Genomic DNA, 18,294 nt, shown 5'->3' on the forward strand with positions numbered 1-18,294 from the left:
TGACCTCTTCTTTGATAAGCTTCATCTTCTTTATGGTAATGGGAAGTGAGAAAATAAGATGTAAGAGACCATTATCTCGAACAATAATTGAATCTATGACATCTTTTGCCTCATAAGCCACATCTAGAACACGTTCCCAGAGATCTTTATACAATCCCTGCTCAACATTCACAAAGAACGATCTTATGAATTCCAGGTCTTGTCTCACCAACTCAATTTCTTCCTTTATCAAAGCAATTGAATAAGCATTGGAATCCAGCAAATCATTCAAATGTATGTGTAGTAGATGCATGAAGAGCGGTCCATCACTCATGGGGAAGCAACATTGAGATGAATCCGGGACTTTCAGATAAACATGTTTGAGATCTTCCTTGAGGAATTCAATATTTTCCAGCAAGTCTAGGGTTGCACGATTTGTCTCATCGGTACTCTCTTTATTCCTTAATTTCTCTTCTAAGTCGCGAACAAGAGTTGATACCTCTTTGATAAGTGCTCCAACAAATGCCAAAAGATCAAATAATTAGTCATGATGAATAAAGTCCTTGGGCATATCAAAAAGAATAATTAATAGGAACTCAATCATGACATGAATGTTTCGATCCCCTAAAGTGCTAGGGGCAATAACAGTTATCATGTGCTCTTGTAGATGAATCAGATATTCTCTGAGAATGTCTGGAGAGGTTTCCAGGAGCTTCTTAATGAAGCGTCCAATTTCTGCTGAAGTTGAAGCTTTCAAATTTGTATAACATATGTGCATAACCTCCAGTTCAGTTGGAACAATCTTTAAGAGTAGATGTGCTAGCTTGAAGAGTCTAGAGTCTCTATCATTCTGATCATTCTCATCTAGCTCGGAGAGTCGAGAGTCTCTATCATTCCAAAGGAAGTGTCCTACTCTCTCAGCCATAAGTTGAAACTGAGGTAAGACATTCTCAACCATCTCACGGGCTAGCTTTTGTGATGAAAGTTCGTTGGGTTTTTGACAGTAGTATCAATGTTGTATTAAATCAGTACCTTGATTGAGGTTGAACGATTGTGCTTTGAGCACATAAGATGGGACTTCAGACCAAGTTTGACACAAAGGAGGTTTGGACAGCCATAGGCAAATCCATAGCGTAATCTATGAATTCATGTGAATCCCTTAACTTTTGTCAAAATCCTATACATATGTGTATTAAGTTATCGGCTTAATAATTATAAATATGTGATTGTGAATTTAATTATTATTGATGTTAACGTGAGGTTGCCATAGAAACTTGTAAACGTCAAATCCTCCGCAGACGGCTTATAAGCAAGAAAATTATTGTGTGTGTGAATGCAAAGAAAAAAATAAAGAGATACCTAGTGGCAAAAAAGTAAGAAAATTCTGCTATTGTAAGAAAAACAAAAGCATAAATCAATGAATCTATCTGCCAAAATAGTAAAGAAAGAAGTGATAAGAATAGTATTTTGGTGTACAAGATTAATGTTTAAAACTATAATTTTTGTTAAAAACTTAGAAGTTTTCTAAATACAATCTACTTTTCAACCATAATGCTCAAAAGCTACTTAAATAACGGGATATTCTTCCGGCCAACGACTTGAAGCTCGTCTCCTCCCCTCATATCTTCAGCATATTCCTTAATTTTCATAGCAGAATCTTCAAGTTGAGGGCTCTCTACAAGTTTGATAATTTTCAATGAACTAATATCCCCGAAACTAGGTGGAATCTCCTCAAGCTCATGACATCCCTGCAGTTTTAATTTCTCAAGGGAGGGAAAGGATTCCTCTCCAACCTCCCACCTGGAAAGTGTCATTTCATCCAACTTCAATAATTTGAGATTCTCAAAGGTGTCTTCCTCCCCCATGTTCCATTCTTCCTCATGGATGATTATACGATAAAGGTACAACTCTTCAAGTTTGGGCAGTCTCGTTATTGTTGATAGTGAATTGGATGTCAGAGGAAAGTCAGTCAGACACAATTTTTTCAGATTCAAAGGGAAGTAAAAATCCCATGGCCAATTTATAGCTGCAGAGGACCCACTGTCGTTTGTGTTTGATCTTTCAAAACATACAGTGAGTTCTTCTAGTTCAGTTAGGCAATCCAATTTCGGGAACCAGTATTGCTCTGTTGAATAATCCCATGATTCCTTGAGATCAAACTCAAGCAATTGAAGATTGGGAAACCTTTTGAAAATATCCTCTGTATCTTTCGAATAGGAAAGAACGAGTGTCTGTAATATTCTCAAGTTCTGTAACTTTGTGTCCTCTGCTATCAGTATTGATTTATCTGCATCCATATCAAAGAAAGAGCAAGCAGTCATGCTCAGCATTCGCAACTTTACAAGATCCCAAATTCTCGGTAATAGTATCAAGATTGTTCCGTCGTTTTCAACTATTAGAGTTTCTAGATTCCAGAGGTTTGAGAAAGACAAAGGCAGAAATTGAACTTCTGTCCCAATCCGTAAGAACCTCAAATGACTCAACATGCTTATTTCATTCAGCAAAGAATCTTTCACATTGATAAAAGAGGGATCCAGGTTCAACCCTCTAAGAAGCCTCAAGTGTCTTAGGTGAAATGTATCAGGAAGACGGTCATCCAGCTGGTCTCTGCCTATGGTCAAAGAATAGAGGTGTTTACCAGAATGACTTTTCTTGTTTGAATCAAACAGGACAAAATTGTTAAGCCCCAATAACTCGCTCTTATAATGAATGGTAATTTGACGTGGCATCAAATCTGAACAAGAAGATGGTGTACTTGAACTTATATGGTCAAACAACTTTTCCTCTCTTGCTTTTATCAAACAAAATTCATGCACAAGATCATGAAGTTGGCAAGTCAGGATATCACCTATCTCATTGAAAGCAATTACCAAGCTACTGGAAATTAAGTTATCCACATAAACCTTTATCACTTCTTCCACACTCTTCATCTCTGTCTGTTCCACAAGTCCTTCAGCATGCCATGAACAATTCAATGCAAATATTGGTATTGCAGTGTCCTTCTGAAAACTTGCAAGGTAAAGAAAGCATGGCTTGATGTGATGTGGCAAATGGTCATAACTTAACTCTATAACCTTCATCACTTCCACTTCACTGTTCAAAATAAAGGAACTCAAATTATTTTGAACTTCAAGCCACATTGTCTTTTTCTTTTCCGTCCCAGCAATGACTCCAGCAATCAGATCAGCCACCAAAGGAAGCCCTTTACAATTTTCGGCTATTTCTTTACCAACATCCAATAGTTCATCAGGGCAACTCTCGTTTCCAAATGCCCTTTTCTCTAATAACTCCCAACTTTCTTCTGATCTTAGCAATCGAAGCTCAAGAGGATCAGTGTAGCGCTTTCCATGCAAAGCCACTTCCTTTTCTCGAGTAGTCAAAATAATTCTACTTCCTTTCATACCATTAGGAAAAGGTCTTGTTAACTCATCCCACGTAGTAGTAGCCCACACATCATCTAAGACAATAAGATACCTCTTTCCTAACAGTTGTTTCCGTAGCTTATCAGCAACATCAATATTCTCAATCAAATTTGAATCCAAGCCATTAACTTGATTAAAAAATTTATTCAACAAATTCTTTTCATCATATTCTTGGTCGACTGTGCACCATGCGCGAAGGTCGAAATGACAAGAAATTAATTTATCATTGTATACTTTGAATGCCAAAGTAGTTTTACCTGAACCCGGCATACCAGTGATCGAAATGACATCTAGTTCTGCCGGTCCTCTGGTGAGCTCTCTAAGTATCAGGTTTGTCTCCTCCTCAAAACCTACAATTATTTTATCAGTTGTCAATGACTTGCTCTCAACTGGTTTCTTGGGAGAGTTCACAACGATGAGTCCTCTGTTCTTGGAAATGTTCTCATGTAAATCAATGACCTCTTCTTTGATAAGCTTCATCTTCTTTATGGTAATGGGAAGTGAGAAAATAAGATGTAAGAGACCATTATCTCGAACAATAATTGAATCTATGACATCTTTTGCCTCATAAACCACATCTAGAACACGTTCCCAGAGATCTTTATACAATCCCTGCTCAACATTCACAAAGAACGATCTTATGAATTCCAGGTCTTGTCTCACCAACTCAATTTCTTCCTTTATCAAAGCAATTGAATAAGCATTGGAATCCAGCAAATCATTCAAATGTATGTGTAGTAGATGCATGAAGAGCGGTCCATCACTCATGGGGAAGCAACATTGAGATGAATCCGGGACTTTCAGATAAACATGTTTGAGATCTTCCTTGAGGAATTCAATATTTTCCAGCAAGTCTAGGGTTGCACGATTTGTCTCATCGGTACTCTCTTTATTCCTTAATTTCTCTTCTAAGTCGCGAACAAGAGTTGATACCTCTTTGATAAGTGCTCCAACAAATGCCAAAAGATCAAATAATTTGTCATGATGAATAAAGTCCTTGGGCATATCAAAAAGAATAATTAATAGGAACTCAATCATGGCATGAATGTTTCGATCCCCTAAAGTGCTAGGGGCAATAACAGTTATCATGTGCTCTTGTAGATGAATCAGATATTCTCTGAGAATGTCTGGAGAGGTTTCCAGGAGCTTCTTAATGAAGCGTCCAACTTCTGCTGAAGTTGAAGCTTTCAAATTTGTATAACATATGTGCATAACCTCCAGTTCAGTTGGAACAATCTTCAAGAGTAGATGTGCTAGCTTGAAGAATCGAGAGTCTCCATCATTCTGATCATCATCATCTTGCTCGGAGAGTTGAGCATTTTCATTAGTCTGATCATCCTCATTTAGCTCGGAGAGTTGAGAGTCTTCATCAATCTCATCTAGCTGGGAGAGTTGAGAGTCTCCATCATTCTGATCATCCTCATCTTGCTCGGAGAGTTGAGCATTTTCATCAGTTTGATCATTCTCGTTTAGCTCGGAGAGTTGAGAGTCTTCATAAGTTTGATCATCCTTGTCTTCATCAGTCTGATCATCTTTGTCTTCATCAGTCTGATCATTCTCATCTAGCTCGGAGAGTTGAGAGTCTTCATCAGTCTGATCATCCTTATCTAGCTCGGAAAGTTGAGAGTTTTCATCAGTCTGATCATCCTCATCTAGCTCGGAGAGTTGAGAGTTTTCATCAGTCTGATCATCCTCAACTATCTCGGAGAGTTTAGAGTCTTCATCAATCTGATCCTCCCAAAGGAAGTGTCCTACTCTCTCAGCCATCAGTTGAAACAGAGGTAAGACATTCTCAACCATCTCAAGCTTAATGCAACCATTCACTATCAACCCATGGAAATCTCTTATGTTGCCACATACATTCTGAAGAACCTCATATTGCGTCACTCCAGGAAACATCTTTTCAGCACGATGCTTGGATAGATGATAGAGATTCAAGAGGAGGAAGTCCAATTGCTCATCCATCATGGTGGCATCTGATTTATAAGAACGATGATACAAGCTGATACAGTCATCCATATTACCGGCGAGGCTAGTAAGGACATATTTACACCCGACGTCTTTGCCATCATCATCCAACATTGGTTGAATCAGATTCTCAACCTCTTGTCTTTTTCTAGTCATTATATTTTCAAACTGCTCCAAATCGGAATAAGAAAGCTGGACATATGTACAAATAAATGTGAGCTTCAATTTCAGCTTTTCAATTAGATCCACATCAACAGCCTTTTGATCCTCTTCATTCTTTAATCTCTCCATGAAATTCAGAACATTGGCAACGTCCTTGCGAAGAGCAGAAAATGACACCTGCCAAAATATCACATATCAAAATTTTAAAGCCGCATATCTACAATTCAATACTTTACAGTTCACTCTATCAAATAACATACCAATGAGTTGTTTGCTTCTTCATTATCTTTTCGTTTTTCCATGATTCTACTTTTCCTTTCCAAGCAAGACCTGATGCATGAAAAGGACATAAAACTTTATCAGGAGAAAGAACATGAAAATATAAGAATAATCAATAATTTCACTATTTTCACGCGAACTTAAGAGGAGGTCTTAATTAGTGGAAGATGATAAAGGTGAGTCTATTGATTTTTGACAGTTTCTGTATAATAAATTTGTAACCATTTTCTTATTGAGTTTTTGTCGAGATATATATATCAAACTAGTCAAACATCAAATGGTGCATAAGGAGCAATTGTATAACTTGACATATAGTAATTTTAGATTCGCAAAATTGGGAATGTTAATCTTAATCACACATCAAAATGTTTATGACATGAAATCACAAACATAAAATCTCACAACTATTAATTATTTACAAAAAAGGAGTATGAAGAAGAAAATGGAAGATCTAAATATTCAATTCAATAAAATAAAGTGTATCACAACTGTTAATTATTTACAAAAAAGGAGTCCTGCTCGTTTACCTTTACTTTTCCAACATATATGAAGAAGAAAATGACTTGTAAAAATGGGGTTCATCCATAAACGAGATCAACTGGTACCGAACCTTTCTATCTCTAATAGCTTGCTTATAGTAATATATTTTCATTAGTGAGGGGAATCTTTCATCATCTTAGAAAAAATCTAAAAGATCTTCTTCTATTCACTCCGCACTCTCCAATCCCCTCCCTCTCACCCGGTAAGAATTCACCCGCACTGGATATTAATACCAAACTAATACAACTTATCATGGGTAAGTAATAATTTAATGAGGTGAAAGTATACATTAACTAACCACAATTAAAGTGATAATGTCGTGCATCTATTGATTTGTTGTAAATCGGTGGTGTGAGTAAGTATTTAGCCCTCTCTCTTTCTCCTGCATTTTGTTTACCTCTCTCTTTGTGAGATCCAACTAACCTACCAAAGTTCTTTCATTTTTCTTACATCACTTTTACTTTTCCATAACTGTACCTCAATAGATATGAGAGTAGCAAATTATTAGATGAGTTGACTAACCTTTTTAGTTGATGGATCATTTTCTCAACCATCCTTATGATCATGTTATTATGTTGTCAATAAGTCAAAAGAAAAATCTTTCTGTTATATGATTTAAGTCATAATGAAAAATGAAATCCCTGGTAAAAGATAAAGAGAAGACAAGCGACTTTCAACAAGATGTTACCTTTTCAGTACCGTTTGAAGCCTTTGTTTGAGAAATAATGTTGAACAGTGGCAAAGAGAGTAAGCTAGCTATGGATCAAAAAGATGTTTGTCAGCGTATTTGGTAAAAGAAGAATCAGTATATTTGGCAAAATTGTATAAGAACATGATCAAAAGAAGAGAAAACAAGAAACTTTGAAGATAGATCTTACCTTGTCACAGTTTGAAGTTTAGCAATAATGTTGAAGAGTGACAAAGTGAGCAAGCTAAGTATGGGAGCAAAATGATTTTGCCAAGTGTAAAGGTCAACAATAGATTAAAGAAGCTGGATCTAGATCTTGGGAAGTAATACATATTTTTAATGTAAAGGCAATTCCAAGATTATTAATACTTAATATACAATTCTGCTGCTTTGTCTGAATGCTTTTAGATGCTCATGGGTATGAAGAATAAAATATTAAAATACAATTCATAGTCTTTTTTAATCAGTTATTTAAATATTAGATGCTCATGGGTAGGGGTGTTCATGGTTTGGTTTGGGTCGGTTATTGGTCAAACCAAAATCAAACCAACTTAATCAGTTTTAAAATTATCAAAACCAAATATAATATACATTTATCGGTTTGGTTGTTTTCGGTTTTAAAATTATCAGGATGTTACCTTTTCAGTACCGTTTGAGGCCTTTGTTTGAGAAATAATGTTGAACAGTGGCAAAGAGAGTAAGCTAGCTATGGATCAAAAAGATGTTTGTCAGCGTATTTGGTAAAAGAAGAATCAGTATATTTGTTTTCTGTGCAGCAAAATTGTATAAGAACATGATCAAAAGAAGAGAAAAACTTTTCTGTTATATCTTCAGAGTCGTAATGAAAAATGAAATCCCAGGTAGAAGCTTGAGAAAACAAGAGACTTTGAAGATAGATCTTACCTTGTCACAGTCTGAAGTTTAGCAATAATGTTGAAGAGTGACAAAGTGAGTATGGGAGCAAAATGATTTTGCTAAGTGTAAAGCTCAACAATAGAAAGAAGCTGGATCTAGATCTTGGGAAGTTATACATATTTTTAATCTAAAGGCAATTCCAAGATTATTAATAATATACAATTCTGCTGCTTTGTCTGAATGCTTTTAGATGCTCATGGGTATGAAGAATAAGATATTAAAATACAATTCATAGTCTTTTTTAATCAGTTATTAAAATATTAGATGCTCATGGGTATGGAATAAACATTTTCATTTTGTCCCTACACTAAATTAAAATCTAATAACTATAAAAAAATAAAATTGTATAATTAATTAAAAGTCCTATTTATTTATGTAAGTATAAAATTTATTAGAAATTCATCTATTGCACATTAATTCTATAGTGATAACATTATAAATTATCTTAGTTATTACTAATTATTGCAAATGTTATTCGCACTCTTTTACATTCTTTAGTTATAATATTATGAATTCTCATATTTATTACATTAATTATTTCTATCTTTAATCTTTCCTTATGTTAACTTTTGACCAATAATTTTTCATATTATTATACAACCCTTATATACGTGATAACACGATGTTGTTATTTTTCCTTGGACGAATCATGCTTGGTTGAATAATTGAAAACTATTTACAAGTATATGAACTATATCTTTGTTGGATGTAAGATAAACAGGTGATTATATATATGATTTCACAAATAGAATATATTCTTTAATTTTAATTTTTAGTTTTTTGGTAAAAAAATAAAAGGAAACCTTTTTCAGTTAACTATGGACAGTCAAATAACTATATATCTTTGATTTATGTACACAGTCAATCGAGAAGTCAAATATGAGAGCCAACAAAAAGAATGTCATCTATTATGTTATAACTTATAAAATTAAAATTATTATACAAAAATAGTTCTACAAATAAAATGTAGTTGTTCTCCACATGTTCATATGTCATCTAAACAGATTAAGTGGAATACACGTGCCAAGCACATCTGGTTAGAGGACAAGAAAAATCCACAACAAATATTGTCTATAAGGTAATATTAGTGATATACGACTAATTATATGATTGAACCTTATCAAATTGAAATAAATATATACATTATTGCATATAACTAATAAAAAAATTCATTGACCAGCGTCATAGGTTTGTGTGAATAAAAGATATATATGACGATCCACATTGAATATTCACAAAAGAATCTGCAATATTATTTTGTGCAAAACTTATGTCACGACCCAGACCGTCGTGATTGGCACCCACACTAATCCTTCAATAGGAGAACCACTACTACAACCCAAACCAAGCAACTAATCCAAAACTAAGACATTTAACATAGGAAACATAAATAAATACTAAACGAAGTTCTCATAACTCCAACAAATGATCTAATAACTAACAATGCAGAAGATAAACCTAAAACCTGAAAGTCAATGTACCAAAACATCTAACAATTGACCCAAGCATGAACAAGAGAATATTAATGAACTATAAGTCCGAAGATGGTGGACATAGACGAAAGAATATTCCATGGCAGCCCGAACGAAGTGGCTCACCCTTGAATTCGAAGCGACATTCACTGATCTTCTAAGCGAGGTCTGTCAACAGTCGCGTGAAGATGCCCTGTACTCAACAAAAATAAAAGCAAGTGTAGTATCAGTACACAACCACAGTGTACTGGTAGAATCACACGGCTATCCCACTAGTGCAACATAAACAAACACCATTATAATCACTCTCTCTCTCTCTCTCACACACACACACATATATATCGAACATATATAATATTATCAACATAAAGAATCAACAATGCATTTCACATTTAAGAACACCTCATTGGTTCTCTCATGGAACCCAATTCAATAGTCCTCTCACGGAACCCAAACCCAAACAATTAGCTTGTCGAAACGTGGCAATCCGATCCCATTTTTATGTCGGAACATGGCAATCAATCCCATAATTATGCCGGAACGTGGCAATCCGATCCATTATTATGTCGGAACGTGGCAATCCGATCCAAGTTAGTTATGCCGGAACGTGGCAATCCGAACTCATTCACACACTACAATCATGATCACAAGTACATCATCAAGATCATACATTCAAGTCATGATTTCATGGCATTCATCAATTATCTTTCTCATTTACAACAAGTGTGATCAACATTGCAACATTCATACATATACAAGTACCATAATGAAGCAAGAACAAGAATACATCACACAATCATAGAATCACAACCATGACCTACCTCGAAGCAAGCTTGAAACCCTAAGAAACTTGATCCTTCCCTCTTCGGATTCGTTCCGCTTGTTCTTGGTCTACAAACAATCACAATAACCCGGGAATCAACAAACAATCGCTAATTACCCGAAACTATAACAATTCTATGAGTCCGAGATCAAACCCATGATCCCAACTACCAAATTTAGGGTTGTTTCTACCATAAAATCTATCAAGAAACCCTTCCCCATCAATATTGACCCATTCTATTATGTTCTATGGATCGAATAACGAATTCAGGGAGTTAAAAGCTTACCTTTAGCCTTAAGAATGGTGAAAAATGAGTTAGAGTCGTTTGGGGGTCGTTCCTTAGCTCTAAAAGTCGAAAAGTGTCAAATAAGGTCATTTAGGGGTGTTAGAATAGAATAGGAAAACACAATCCTACACAAACTAGGAATAGTTTATAGTCTCCTATTTGGTAAGGAATTGTATTATATAGTGTCTATAAATAGGGTTCTCTATGTAATTATTACAACAACAATTCAATAATATTCTTTTCCTATATTTCTCACATGGTATCAGAGCAATTGTGAGAGAAAAAAAAAAAAATCACACAGTTTTACATCTCCGCCGGAAACCAGTGCTACACGCGCCGTCACGCGCCGCCGGAAGAATTTCTCCGGCGAGTTGACAGATCCACGCGCCGGCGCGTGAGACCTGTTCCGGCCAGTTTTTCGACCAATTTTTTTTCCCATTGCGGTCGCCTCTCCATTCCGAGGCAGACTGTATATTTATTTTCTTATTCCGACCAGTTTCGGGCAGTCAGACCTATTTCCGGCGACTGCACCCTTTTTTTCCAGATTCTGACCAGGACCATTCTTATTTTTTTTATTTTTTCCTCTCTCTAAATTCATAATATGTCTTTAGGGATTGATATTTTTGGCTCCAAGAATATAGGTAGTTCAAGTGCTATGATCACTTCAGAACCATTAATGGGAAGCTCAAACTATTTAGCTTGGGCTTCCTCGGTTGAGTTATGGTGCAAGGGGCAAGGCGTTCATGATCACTTAACCAACAATACTTGTGTGGTAGATGAAAAGGCAAAGGCTAGTNAAGAATTGTAAATATATAATAAATGATTAAAAATATCTTGATATCTAATCTTTTTTTTTATTTTACATAATTTATCATAATATATGTTTGATGATATAATTGTCTTGTTAAAATTGGATGATGTTTTTATGTAGTGATTAAACATCACTTTTTCTAATTTTTTTAAACATAAAATATAGAATCTGATAATTTTATGATTAGAATAACTCCTTGTGAAAGTAAAATTATGTGAAAGTTTTCGATAATTAGTATTAGTTATAAATAAGTTAAGACCGTTAAAAATGTACACCACAACAACATAAATAATTTTTTTTAGTGATAATCACTTGTCTGAGGTCAAACATTCACCACTTTTCGTTATTGTTACTTTGTCCGTCTAACAAAATGTATAGAAGAAGAAAAATAAATTTTAAACAACAGCAAAATAATATTGTTGACCATATTAGAAATTCATTCTTCATTAAACTGCTGCTCTAAAAAGGCCCTTCTAGATGCTTCATAAATGAAACTTTACGACTTTTTCAGAAATATGTATGTATATTTTTTTCATTATAAAAGTACAAGTAGATCAAAATGTTGGATTCTAGATTCATGTTAAAGAAATATTCTCGAACATTAAAAAATTAAAAATGAATCTAACCTAGTTAACTCAAACACTCAATAATGACTTGGGACATAAAGGACAACAAACCTATGTCAATAGACATATCTTTTGTAGCTTAAGATATTACTTTTATTTAGAGCAGATTTTATTTCATATTCTACAAATTAAGCTTGCCGAAAATAGTCATAAGTCACACCAAAAGTATTTAGAAGAGCCGAATGAGAAGTAAAAATAGAAAAACATTAAAAGAACAAAAGTTTTATCCAAGTAAGATCATATACATACCAAACGAAAAATAATCAATACAATTTTAAGGAGACCACAAAATAGCGAGAAAAACATACATTAAAGGGAGTAAACTATGAGATATCCAATGATGATAACAAATCATTCTAACCAGTAAAGTTCCTATGTTTTGAAATAACATACATCAAAAAATTGACTAACACTTCAATCAACTTTCAATCCTTAAAGTACTCATAATATCTACTGATAAAATTTAGTAAAAATAGATAACAACAACGTAAAAATAAAAAAATATAGGCATGCAAAATTATTAACTCTCAAAGGATTTTCTAAAGAACACAAAGCCCATCCTTATATGTGAAGGAATGTCGTTGTTGATGAAGAAATTAGAGATTTGTAAGGGCTTTTTTTATCGCACCTTCAACAGTTCCAGTAGAGAAACTTGCTTGAATACTCAATTAACGTTTATTATTTAATTTTTACTAACAAATACTTATAACAATAATTTTGCAGAAACATAAACAATAAAATTCAAATCATGTACTAATAAATAACCATTAATAATATAAGCTTAAATTAATGACTGTTAAAATATACCAGGATCTGTAACAATAGAATGAAACAGAATGGAAAAATAAAACAATGGTATCAGCGAGTCATTTAACCGGAGCAAAGTACACAAATATTTAATTGTCCAGAAGAAGAAGAAGTTCAAAATTTATATTGTTTTAAAATGATAGGAAATTTCTATATTTATGGACAACAAATGGTCATGTGAACAAATGCTTGCTGTTTCTTATCAGAGAGGTCACGACTCTTTGGAAAAGTTACAACCCTTTGGGGAGGTCACAACCCTTCAGAAAGGTCACAACCTTTCAAAAAAGTCACAACTTTTCATAAAAGACGCAACTATTCATAAATTCGCAACTTTTCATAAAAGTCACAAAGTCGCAACTTTTCATAAAAGTCACAAAGTCGCAACTTTTCATCAAAGTAGCAACTCTTCATAAAAGTCTCAACATCTTCATAAAAGTCGCAACTCTTCATAAAAGTCACAACTTTTCATGAAAAGGAAAGGCTAGTTTTGGAAATAAAATAAATTAAAAGGGAATCCTGATTTGTGGTGGCGCCACGTAGGCGGACCTAGGGTTTTCTTTTATATATTTATATGATATGATATATATATATATATATATCATATCATCATATCATATCATATCATCATATATCATATATATATTACTAAAAGTAGGAAGAATCTAAGTCAAAAGTTGAATTACGAAAATACCTTTTTATGTATTAATTTATTTTCTTGAAATTATTTAAAATATTATTTTTTTCATTTAATATCTATTTTAGGATTCAATAAATTTTGACTATTCATATTATGGTAATTAATACTCATATTTTCAGCTAGACTTACAATGCAATACTCATTATTAAATTGCAAGTTATTATTAGCAAGAAAAAACCAACAATCTTTACATCTTCCACGTAGTAATAGCAATGATTTTTTCATAATCATAGTTACTATGATTTTTTTAATAAGTCATAATGATTTTCCATTACAAATTTAATATATTTGAATTCTTTTACATATTTTATCCTTAGATTACACTTTTATTTCTACATTACATTTAAATTTTATAAATTGTTTAATAAATTAAATAGTAAATTATCATATTAGTATACGCTCTTCTCTTCTTTGGCACGGGTTTGATTTATTTGCATATCATGTGTTACTCTTCGATTTCAGATACATCACGACTCTCTGTACTAAATGGAGTAATTCTACATCTCAGTTTTTCCATGTTTTTGTAAATCTTTTAAGATATACATTTGTAGTTGAGGGCTGCGCTATACAACATTTTGTCTGTCGTTTGCAGCAGTAAGTATGATGCTGAATACATACATATATACAACTGTTAATTCTTTTGAAGTACAAATTTGATAATATATGTGGATTCAGTTTTAACATAACAGAGGAAAAAACTATGTTGGAAATAATTGTTAAACAAAAGAAGATACACTTGAGTAACGCTGATGTAAAATACAGAGAGAATGGAGCAATCTTCAATGTTTTATTAATCAAAAAAAGGAGAGCTATTTGTAGGTGTACAGATAATCTATCTAAGGAAAAAAAAATCAGAAAATCCCTAAATATCTTTATCTATGATTGTGTAGCGATTGTGCTATGTATTCTATAGGAAAATATGTCTATGTACATTCTATAATAGTTTGATTTTACATTTATGCCCTCCAACTTTAGATGTGCACAAGTAGACATTTAAACTTGTGTAAAGTTGAACAAATAGACACATAAGTTCTACGTGCATGGCATCTTACATGTATTGTATATGCCAACATAAATTATATCCTATCGTATGAAGTGAAGGGTTTCTCGTTGTTGTCATCTCACTTGCATGCTAGTTTACATGATCAAATAAGTACTTTCTCTGTTGCATTTATAGAAGAAAAAAAAAGCTACTTTTGAAACTTATGGTCGTACGTAAACATGTCAAGTACAGTATTTGTGTGGATATAAAACTTTTAACTAAGAAATTATAAGAATATTAAATATTTTTTGGACGGGCAATAAGAAAATAGTGTGAACAGAATATTGCAAGTTTGATCAACTTTCTTATCTTTTTCCTTTGTGGCAGACAAGTAATTGATTCATGCTTTTGCTTTTCTTACTTTTTTGGTTTTAATTATTCCTCTACACTCTCTGTTTGTTTCCAGAATTTCGAGCTCTATTGATCAAATAACAAAGCAAGCAGAGGATATATAGTTTCCTCAACTAAAAAGGTTAGTTAACTCATCTAATAGTTTGTTTAATAGTAATTTGATACTCTCATCCCTATTGAAGTAAAATTATGGAAAAGTAAAAGTGTCGTAAGGAAAATGAAAGAAATTTGATAGGTTAGTTGGATCTCACAAAGAAAGAGAGAGGGCTCACACCGGCTGTTTACAAGAAATCAATAGATGCATGACATTAATATCGCTTAATCGTGGTTAGTTAATGTATATTTTCACCTCATTAAATTCTTTCTTACCCATGATAAGTTGTATTACCGGTGAGAGGGAGGGGTTGAAGAGAGCGGAGTGAATAGAAGCAGATCTTTTAGACTTTTTCTAAGATGACAAAAAATCTTCCTCACTAATGAACATATATCACTATAAGCTATTAGAGATAGAAAGGTTCGGTCCGAGTTGGTCTCATTTAGATTTTTTGAGCTTCCTGTTGGATGAACTATAGTGATGCTAATAAAAATCCATAATAGAGGGGTATTTAAAGACAGAAAATGGTTTGAAGAGACTGCACATGATTTTCGAAATTGATTAATAGGAGATTCAGTTTTGTAGTCCATTATACATGACCCTTCTCATAGAAAATGAGTAAAACATAACACACGAGATCTATAAGTAAAATATATGAAATCTTTACAACTTCAATTCAAATTGTTAGTGTACATAAAATTAAAGATCATCATCACCTTGCTGACTCACAAATAGAAGCATCAAATCTAGCAATATAGGTTGGAAAAGTAATGGTAAACGAGCAGGACTCGGGAAGAATATATATATTATGTGGTGTTACACTTTATTTTATTGAATATTTAGATCTTTCATTTTCTTCTTCATATTTTAAATTCTCAAAAATCAATAGACTCACCTTTATCATCTTCAACTTAAGACCTCCTCTTAAGTTCGCGTGAAAAATAGTAAAAATCATTTTTTTTACTTGTTGGTCCTTAAAAAATCTCTCCCGTGAAAATTCTTGATTTTTCATCTTCTTTCTCCTGATAAAGTTAATATTATGTACTTTTTATTATGCATCAGGTCTTGAGAACTTGAAAGGAAAATTACAATCATGGAGAAACGAAAAGATAATGAAGGAGAAATAAAGGAGTAATTAAGACCAAATATGATGCATAGTATTATTCCAAAAAAGTAAGAAAGCAAAATCATGATTGAATTACAACGGGGACCCACTTGTCTGCCACAAAGATAAAGATAAGAAAGTTAATCAAACTTTCAATATTGTGCTCACTTTATATCACTTCCTCCGTTTTATTTTATTTGACACTATTTTCTTTGTTGGACATTCTTATAATTTCTTAGTTAAAGGTTCTTATATTGCATGTTTCAAAAAACATAAAGAGGCAACCATGCTAGAAGCAAAATCCAATATGATATAATTAATGGTCATTTGGTAGTTGTATAAAACAAGGTATTAGAATCCGTATGACTTATACGACGTTTGGTAGGTGGATACGAAAAAAGTTATTCATGTATATAATTAATACGATGTTTGGTAGGTCCATAAGAAAAAAGTCATTCATGTATAAAATTAATACTCGTTTGGTTGACAATTTTGAAATTCACATAACTAATACATGTATTAGTTATGAAGAAATTTGTGTATTATTTGTGCGAAGTAGAAGATGGAATAATTAAAACATGTATAGCTAATACATGGATAAAAAGTTAAAATGACAATATTACTCTTATCACTCATACTTGACTTCTTTCTTCTTCTACATAATTAAAGAAATGATGTTTTAATTTAGGGATAAGGGTCAGAAAAATATCCCAATTTTGGTCGAATTTGCTGTTGCGATACTAAACTTTCATAAGGACCTATTGCCTCCCTAGACTGTTTAATACCGTATTTTTTACCCCCTGAAATATTTAATAGTGTATTTTAAAGGTATATATGTGCTCACGTGGACACATTACTATTTATAATTTTGCATTATTTTTTATGTCCACGTGGGCAAATAATATGTTTAAAATACGGTATTAAATAGTCTAGGGAGGTAATAGGTCCTCATGAAAGTTTAGTATTGCAACAACAAATCGGACCAAAGTTGTGGTATTTTTCAGACCCTTATCCATTTAATTTAAATACAAAGTTAAAGAAGGAAAAGGGTATAGTTGTAAATGTGAAATCCGCCCAAGTTAAAGGACATAATTATGTATTATGGCCATCGAATAATCTGTGTCCACCCTCCAACTCCATACATCTGATGAGTTGTTTGGGGTATCTACAATTAAAAGAGCTATGATTGCGAACCCATAAGCTTCAACTGGTATCTCTGTTTCTATTTAAAACTTGGTTGAAATCAAACTAAACACATAAAAATTCTAGTAAAAACCTGCAGTTAGCAATAATGTCCATGAGTAGCAACCAACTCCAATGACTCATCCTCTTAACCCTAATTTCCTCAAGAAATGGATAAGCTTGAGACATATTATGCTTCGAAGACTGACAACAACATTTGATGAACATCAGATATAGAGAGACCAATCCTATTTCAAATCATATAAATGTTTTCAGGGTGTCCTTGACCAGCTATCCGGAATGAGTGTAAAGTTTGATGATGAAATACAGGGACTCTTGCTTCTTAATACTCTGCCAGACTCTTTTGAAACTCTTCGAGTTCCTTTGACTAGTGGGTTATCCAACTGGTTTTGACACTCCTAATTTTGTTTGGATTATTGATGAAGATGCAGCATTGACTCCATATAGCAACGGGAATTGCTCTCTAGCTTCTTCTTAGGAAGACTTCAGGTATAAGTTCTATGTTAATCTTTCACCCGTGTTTACTTGCTTGACCCTTGTGTAGTTGCAGTGCTGGTTATGGTGGAAGTGAAGTGCGTGTGCCATGGATTTGACCCTTAGTTGAGTGACTTCGCAGCAATTAATTACAAATAATGAGTTTAAACTCTTGTTGTTGTGTTATATCAGTAAGGACAACTATTGTATTTTTGTGATGGAGGGGGGCATGTTCAACTGTGTATCCTATTTTGTATCTGTCACGCCCCGAGCCTACACCCTAGGCGGAACCGGCACCTGGAGACCATTGCTGGCCCCAGGCGAACCCTTGGCCTGACTTTCTTAACTCAGCGGAAACTTAACTCAACAGTACAACTCAATGCATTGAAAGGTTATAAAACAACCAACTGATGCATAACATGCCAAAAGGCAGCTCGAGCATCAAAATAGAATATGTACATATAAACATAGATGAGAGACTCAATACTAACTGACTGACTATCTATGAAGCCTCTAACATATTGAGATGGATGTTGGGACAGACCCCGCA

The 18,294-nt window shown here is 33.5% G+C and overlaps 2 protein-coding genes and 1 pseudogene across 3 annotated transcripts in view; 1 reads left to right on the forward strand and 2 right to left on the reverse strand.

Annotated features, from left to right (window-relative positions):
• Positions 1-7,140, reverse strand: part of LOC125874048 (putative late blight resistance protein homolog R1A-3) — a 163,264-nt pseudogene extending 156,124 nt beyond the window's left edge.
• Positions 1-18,294, forward strand: part of LOC125874054 (protein TRANSPORT INHIBITOR RESPONSE 1-like) — a 285,290-nt gene that overhangs the window by 51,640 nt on the left and 215,356 nt on the right. The window lies entirely within an intron of this gene.
• LOC125874046 (putative late blight resistance protein homolog R1A-4) overlaps positions 1-18,294 on the reverse strand; it is a 222,351-nt gene that overhangs the window by 23,980 nt on the left and 180,077 nt on the right.

This window comes from Solanum stenotomum, chromosome 8 (genome assembly GCF_019186545.1).
Source record: "Solanum stenotomum isolate F172 chromosome 8, ASM1918654v1, whole genome shotgun sequence".
NCBI lineage: Eukaryota > Viridiplantae > Streptophyta > Magnoliopsida > Solanales > Solanaceae > Solanum > Solanum stenotomum.